Source organism: Mesoplodon mirus (assembly GCF_964341445.2).
Source record: "Mesoplodon mirus genome assembly, chromosome: 7".
NCBI classification, from domain to species: domain Eukaryota; kingdom Metazoa; phylum Chordata; class Mammalia; order Artiodactyla; family Ziphiidae; genus Mesoplodon; species Mesoplodon mirus.
This window is the reverse complement of record NC_138983.1, coordinates 131,841,275-131,849,558: the sequence shown is the minus strand read 5'-3', so window position 1 is coordinate 131,849,558 and position 8,284 is coordinate 131,841,275. Positions and strand designations below refer to the sequence as shown.

Below are 8,284 nucleotides of genomic sequence, written 5' to 3'. Positions count from 1 at the left end.
CTTTTTCCAAGTGGTTTAAACTACACTGGATTTCTGAAAAGCTCTGGAATGCAGGGCAGGGAACAGAAGTGGAAAGGGCATGAACTTTCAAAGCTGCAGTCAAAAGACCAGCGATGATAGTACCAGTTTTTCACTGTGTGACTTTTGAGAAACTGAATATACAAACACACGATGGCTAGACCATGTGTAAAACTAGAACTCCTACTCACAACCCCGGCAGCAACCAGCCCAGGAAGCCAAACCACAGTCTCTGCAATAATCAGCCCAGAATGAACAGGACTTGCTCACTGCCTGCCAGCTTCCCTATTTTTTTTTTTTTTAACCCCTGCTTCCAACTTGGGGCCAATCAGGAAAAGCCAAATATGCTCCCAAACCAATCACAAAAGATGCCCTGCTTATAGTTAGCTCCCCTCCATCTTCCCCGTGCCAACAACCTCCAATCAGAGCACACGTGAAGCCTTCCCCTTTCTTCACTAGTAAGCTTTCCCACTCCCTTTCTGCTTATGAGTGTCTGCCAAAGGCAGTGATGGTGGCTGGATCCCTCGCTAGAGCAAGCTCTGGATAGATAGACTTTGCTTGTTCTCATTTGCTGTTCTTTGTTTATCCCACACTTTGGACAAGTGACATAGCCCCATTTCTTTTATTTGTAAACGGTCTATAGATTATCTCACAAGATTGTGAGCACTGATAGATATTGAGTGTGAAGATGCCTTTAAAAAAAAGAACGGGGCTTCCCTGGTGGCGCAGTGGTTTAGAGTCCGCCTGCCGATGCAGGGGACACGGGTTTGTGCCCCGGTCCGGGAAGATCCCACATGCCGCGGAGCGGCTGGGCCCGTGAGCCATGGCCGCTGAGCCTGCACGTCCGGAGCCTGTGCTCCGCAACGGGAGAGGCCACAACAGTGAGAGGCCCGCGTACCGCAAAAAAAAAAAAGAACCATTTTATTGAGGTATCACTGACACAGAAAAAGCTATATTTAATGTATACAACTTGATGAGTTTGGAGATAAGTATACACCTGTGAAACTGTCACCACAATCAATGCCATAAACATGTCCATCTTCTCCAAAAGTTTCTTCCTGCCTATTTATTTATTGTGATAAGATCAATAAGATCCTCCCTATTAGCAAAATTGTAAGTATACAACACAGCATTGCTAATTACAGGCAAAACCAAAGTGACCATCTGAGTTTTCAGCTGCGACCTTATGTAATTGGTGTGGAAATTGCTTAACTGTATTGAAGGCCCCCATTTTGTGGTCCTTCTCAGAGGACACATCTCAAGAGCACTCCATGTGTATCTGTTCCTTCTATGTCTAATGGTATGAAAAATGAATGAGAAGCATGAACACACACATAGCCTTCCTCTCTTTTTAGGAAAACACTATGCCGCCCATAATAAGGGAAAAAACACCCCAAGAAACCTGAAATAAAATTTGTCTTGAATTTAATATGACTTTCCCACAAAGAATGGTCTTCGGCATATACATTTAAATTCACTCTCAAAAAAAAACGATGCTTTGTAAACTGTAATATGTGGGACACAAACATCTTATCTCAACTGTGAGACTTGCCAGCTGGGGAGAGAAGCAGCAGCTATGGGCAAACGCATGGGCAAGGTCACCTCTCTGCACAGTAGCCATAGCAACCTCCTCAGACTGGGTGACAGGTTCCTGTCCTTGACCCTTCTCTGGCTGTATCCCGTTGGATCCAAGGGGCTGTGCCCCAGAGCCTCTGTACCTCCTTCTGGACTTTGCTTGTAGTGTTGGGATACAGAGTTCCCTGCCCAAATACCCCGTACCCGCCAGGGAATGGCTGTGTGCCAGGGCATGGATGGAATACTTGTGGGTGGGACAGAACAAGGGGTGGGAGTGGACGGGGCAAGGTGGGGCTGCAGGCAGGGGGCTGGGGAGCAGGGAGACGCTTCCTTTACTATTGTGTTCGGGCGTGAGACTCTTAGACTCTGAAACTTCTAAATGTGAACCTGGTCTTCCAGCTTGTTATAACGGCATATTTGTCAGCATAGGTAGAAGAAACTATTTAACGTTTTGTGAATGCTATTTTTTTTTTTTTTTTTTTTTTGCAGTACGCGGGCCTCTCACTACTGTGGCCTCTCCCGTTGTGGAGCACAGGCTCCGGACGCGCAGGCTCAGCGGCCATGGCTCACGGGCCCAGCCACTCTGCGGCATGTGGGATCTTCCCGGACCGGGGCACGAACCCGTGTCCCCTGCATCGGCAGGCGGACTCTCAACCACTGCGCCACCAGGGAAGCCCTCAAGAAGGGTTATTTTTCCCCTCTTTTTTTCTGAACAACTCTTCATTTTCCCTCACAGATTCTCCTAGAGGAGAATGGCTACAGATAACATCTTCTCTGTGACAGAGTTTATCCTCGCAGGCTTAACAAACCAGCCAGGACTCCAGCTCCGCTCTTCCTCTTGTCTCTAGGTTTCTACATGGTCACCATAGTGGGGAACCTGGGATTGATAACCTTGACTGGACTGAATTCTCACCTTCATACTCCCATGTACTTTTTCCTCTTCAACTTGTCCTTCACAGATTTTAGTCTCTCTACTGCCATCATCCCCAAAATACTGACAAGTTTTGTCCCAAAGAAGAACATCATTTCCTATGCAGGGTGTATGACTCAGCTCTTTTTCTTTTGTTTTTTTGTCTTTTCTGAATCCTTCATCCTGTCACCGATGGCATATGACCGCTATGTCGCCATCTGTAAACCACTGGTGTACACAGTCACTGTGTCTCCTCAGGTGTGTTTATTCCTTTTGTTGGGGGTCTACGGGATGGGGGTTTTGGGGGCTGTGGCTCATATAAGAAATATGGTATTTCTGACCTTCTGTGCTGACAACCTTGTCAATCACTATATGTGTGACATCATTCCTCTTCCTTGAGCTCTCCTGCAATAGCTCTTACATAAACGTACTAGTTGTCTTTATTGCTGTGACTATTGGCATTGGGGTGCCTTTTGTTGCCATTTTTCTCTCGTATGGTTTTCATTCTTTTCAGCATTTTCCACATTAGCTCCACTGAGGGCAGGTCCAAAGCCTTCAGTACTTGCAGTTCCCCCATAATTGCAGTTTCTCTTTTCTTTGGGTCAGGAGCTTTTACGTACCTCAAATCACCTTCTGTTTCACCTCTTGACCAGGGGAAAGTGTCCTCCCTATTCTATACTATTGTTGTGCCCCTGTTCAACCCATTAATCTATAGCCTGAGGAATAAGGATGTCAAAGTTGCCCTGAAGAAAACCTTGGGCAGAATAACCTTCTCTTGAAGAAATATTAGAAATTGAGAAATAGGATCCAAGACTTTTTTACTGGAGTGTTTATTATTATTATTACTATCACTACCACTGTGGTTATTTGGTGTGGACTCCAAGCTCCAGTGCTTCCTTTCTATTCTGTATGTAGAGGAGATTTTAACTCTTTCCCAAATGGATTTATCCTCCTTCACCCTAATTTCCCAACTCTTCCTTCTTTATTTTACAAAAATAGTTGGTACTATTGAATGGGACTTAGGAATCATTTAATCCAGTGCCTTTATATAATACATCACACTTTGGAGACTCAGAAATGTTTGTATGTTGCCCAAGAAAATAAAACTACCTGGTGCCAAAGCTGGGACTGAAATCCGAGCTTGAATCCCAATCCAGTCTGTTTTCCCTTATGCCATGTTTTCTTGCCTCATGTCTTTCTTGGAAGATTCTATTTCACATGTCTGTTGACCTAGCACATTGAATTATTAATATATTCGTAGTAATTTCATGCTACTTTTCACAGGATAATTTTGATATATCACATTTTTTAAGAGAGTAGGAGGTGAAAAATTTTGTTGAGTTGGCCTTGGCAAAATGACAAGATCAGTTCTGATGGATTTTGTAGTGTGTAAGTGGGAAGTATGTTAGGTTTCAGACAGATGCAAGTATGGTGACCTTTGGCTTGGTGGATGGAGCCCTAGGGACATAGCTTAGTGAATTAGAACTTCCAGGTGAGAGAAATATAATTTTATAGGCTATAAAGATATGGGGTGGAGGTATATATTATTTCAAGACTAATGAGTCAGAATTTGGAGTTTCATTTCAAGGGTTACCTTGGTTGTGGCCCAGGTAATTGGGAGCTGAACTATCCAATACAGTAATCACTAGCCATATATGGTATCAAGCACTTGAAATGTGATCATCCGAATTGAGACATAGTGTAACTGTGCAATGTAAGTGTAAAATACACACTGGATCTTTGAAGAATTAAGATGAAAACTAATGTAAATAAGCTCCTTGATAACTTTTTATAATGATTACATACTGAAATCACACTTTCGATCTATTATGTTAAATAAAATATATCATTAAAATGAATTTATCTGTTTAGTTTTTTAACATATCTACCAGAAAGTTTCCAATCATATAGGTGGCTTGCACTCTATTTCTATTGGATGACACTGGTCTGGAGGATGTAACAGAGCAATAGATGGTTGTGGGTTCACATTTAGTTATCAGGGCAGCACCAAGCTATTGCTTATTAGGAGAGGCAATTGCTATTGAATTTTCAGGCACTGCCCATTTCCAGGACATTCTAATAATGAGGCATATGAGAAAGGGATGTTGAACTCAGGATAAGTTTATAAATACACAGTATTAGATAATGGAAAATATAGCTTTATATAAAAAATAAAAAATCAAAAGAGAAAATCTTTGATCTAAACTCACCATTAGTGGTAAAATTTCTTTGACAGCAATGACAAGTGAAGTGCTAAGGAAATATCTTTATTTATCAATTTTTCCTTAGGAAAGTTCTTCTATTAGAAAATAAGGGAAGTTTGGATAAATGTTTAGTTTTGCCCTTTGATTCTGTTCAATGTTGCTTCCATGAAAAGAATAAGCATACAGAGAAGGACTGTACTTTAGATGAGACTGAATAGATCCTTGAATTCAGGGGACCTAGAATTTAGGAGTGGTTTGGTATATTGGGTAGGCAGTGCAACGTAGGTAATGAAAGAAAACAGAAAGCTTTAAAAAAATTTGTAGTCTAACTTTCATGTAGTAAAGTGCACAAATCTTAAGTGTATAGATTATTGAACGTTTGCATATCTCTATATAACCACAACCTAGATCAAGATGTAAAACATTTCCATCCACATTAGAAGGTGTCCTCTTTCTCTTTTCCAGTAAAAACGACCTGCCCTCAACAACTTCCCCCCACCCCAAGAGCTATCCACTATTCCTTTATTATCACAGATTAATATTTGAACTTCACCTAAACATGTGCTCTATTGTTTATGGCTTCTTTTCCTCAGCATGAAGTCTGTGATATTCATCTATACTGTTGCATTGGATAGATCATTATTTTTTAAGGCTGTGTAGTTTTCCATTATATGAATATACAATTATTTAGTCTGTTAATGAACAGATAGTCTCAAGATTTTCCCTATCATTAATAAAGTTTCTATAAACATTTTTGAACATGTATTTTGATTAAAGTAGGCAAATATTTCTTTTGGATGTGTACTTAGATGTGGATTTTCTGGATAATAGAGTAGGCATATATTTAGATTTTGTAAATACCCTCAAACGGTTTTCAAAAATATTTAGGTCAGTTTACACTGCTATCAACAATGTCCAAGAGTTTCAGTTTCTCTACATCTTCTTTAACACTTAATATTTTTATTTTATCCATTCTGGTGTCTTAGCAGACTGCCTTTTTGTTTTAATTTCCATTTTCCTGATGGGTAATGATGTTGAGCACCTTTTAATATATTTATTGGCTATTTTGATATCTTCTTTTGTAATTATTCAAGTATTTTTCCCATTTGAAAAACAGGATTGTTGGTTGTTTTCTTATTCCTTTGGAGGAATTTTAAAAATTCTACATATAAGTCCATATACATGCATGTGTGTATGTATATGTACATGTATGTATAACATATATGTATATACAGGTAATATATACATGTATACACACATATCTTTTTCTCTACCTCTACATCTATCTCCATCTCTCTTTATATATTTTCTTCCAGACCATGTCTCATTTATTATTTTTTTTTTACATCTTAATTGGAGTATAATTGCTTTACAATGGTGTGTTAGTTTCTGCTTTATAACAAAGTGAATCAGTTATACATATACATATGTTCCCATATCTCGTCCCTCTTGTGTCTCCCTCCCTCCCACCCTCCCCATCCCACCCCTCCAGGCGGTCACAAAGCACCGAGCTGATCTCCCTGTGCTCTGCGGCTGCTTCCCACTATCTATCTACCTTACGTTTGGTAGTGTATATATGTCCATGCCTCTCTTTCGCTTTGTCACAGCTTACCCTTCCCGCTCCCCATATCTGCAAGTCCATTCTCAAGTAGGTCTCTGTCTTTATTCCCGTTTTACCCCTAGGTTCTTCATGACATTTTTTTTAATTCCATATATATGTGTTAGCATACGGTATTTGTCTTTCTCTTTCTGACTTACTTCACTCTGTATGACAGACTCTAGGTCTATCCACCTCATTACAAATAGCTCAGTTTCGTTTCTTTTTATGGCTGAGTAATATTCCATTGTATATATGTGCCACATCTTCTTTATCCATTCATCCGATGATGGACACTTAGGTTGTTTCCAGCTCCGGGCTATTGTGAATAGAGCTGCAATGAACATTTTGGTACATGTCTCTTTTTGAATTATGGTTTTCTCAGGGTATATGCCTAGTAGTGGGATTGCTGGGTCATATGGTAGTTCTATTTTTAGTTTTTTAAGGAACCTCCATACTGTTCTCCATAGTGGCTGTACCAATTCACATTCCCACCAGCAGTGCAAGAGTGTTCCCTTTTCTCCACACCCTCTCCAGCATTTATTGTTTCTAGATTTCTTCATGATGGCCATTCTGAATGGTGTGAGATGATATCTCATTATAGTTTTGATTTGCATTTCTCTAATGATTAATGATGTTGAGCATTCTTTCATGTGTTTGTTGGCAGTCTGTATATCTTCTTTGGAGAAATGCCTATTTAAGTCTTCTGCCCATTTTTGGATTGGGTTGTTTGTTTTTTTGCTATTGAGCTGCATGAGCTGTTTATAAATTTTGGAGATTAATCCTTTGTCAGTTGCTTCATTTGCAAATATTTTCTCCCATTCTGAGGGTTGTCTTTTGGTCTTGTTTATGGTTTCCTTTGCTGTGCAAAAGCTTTGAAGTTTCATTAGGTCCCATTTGTTTATCTTTGTTTTTATTTCCATTTCTCTAGGAGGTGGGTCCAAAAGGATCTTGCTGTGATTTATGTCATAGAGTGTTCTGCCTATGTTTTCCTCTAAGAGTTTGATAGTTTCTGGCCTTACATTTAGGTCTTTAATCCATTTTGAGCTTATTTTTGTGTATGGTGTTAGGGAATGATCTAATCTATACAATGGAATATTACTCAGCCATAAAAAGAAATGAAACTGAGCTATTTGTAATGAGGTGGATAGACCTAGAGTCTGTCATACAGAGTGAAGTAAGTCAGAAAGAGAAAGACAAATACCGTATGTTAACACATATATATGGAATTAAAAAAAAATGTCATGAAGAACCTAGGGGTAAAACGGGAATAAAGACAGAGACCTACTTAAGAATGGACTTGAGGATATGGGGAGGGGGAAGGGTAAGCTGTGACAAAGCGAAAGAGAGGCATGGACATATATACATTACCAAACGTAAGGTAGATAGATAGTGGGAAGCAGCCGCAGTGGGAAGCAGCCGCAGAGCACAGGGAGATCAGCTCGGTGCTTTGTGACCGCCTGGAGGGGTGGGATGGGGAGGGTGGGAGGGAGGGAGATGCATGAGGGAAGGGATGTGGGAACAGATGTATATGTATGACTGATTCACTTTGTTATAAAGCAGAAACTAAAAAAAAAAAAAAAAAAAAAAGAATTGGCTTGTAAATTCCTACAAAAGAACCTGCTGAGATTTTGACTGGGATTGTATGAAATCTGTGGATTCCGGGGGGAGAACTGACAATTACTTTCCCCTAAAATATACGGGGAGTCCTACTTCCCTACACTCCCTCCAACATAGTATATGCTCAAAATTTTTCAATTTTTCCAAACTGATAAGTGAGAAATAATTTTTAAGTATTGCTATCATTTGCATTTCTCTAATAATTAGAAACATTGGAGATGTTTTCAGGTATTTAATGGCTGTTGGTATTAGTTCTTATATGGACTATCTTTTCACAGCTTTCCCCCACTTTTCTATTGGATTATTATCTTCCCAATTTTTAGGAGGACTGTATATTAACTATATTAGCTTTTTGTCTGA

General features: G+C 39.8%; 1 pseudogene across 1 annotated transcript; it reads left to right on the top strand.

Annotated features, from left to right (window-relative positions):
* The first annotated feature begins 1,823 nt into the window (after positions 1-1,823).
* Positions 1,824-3,282, top strand: LOC309807481 (olfactory receptor 8B8-like; annotated as a pseudogene). Its single transcript has one exon. The product of its transcript is annotated as an olfactory receptor 8B8-like (transcript).
* The last annotated feature ends 5,002 nt before the right edge of the window (positions 3,283-8,284 follow it).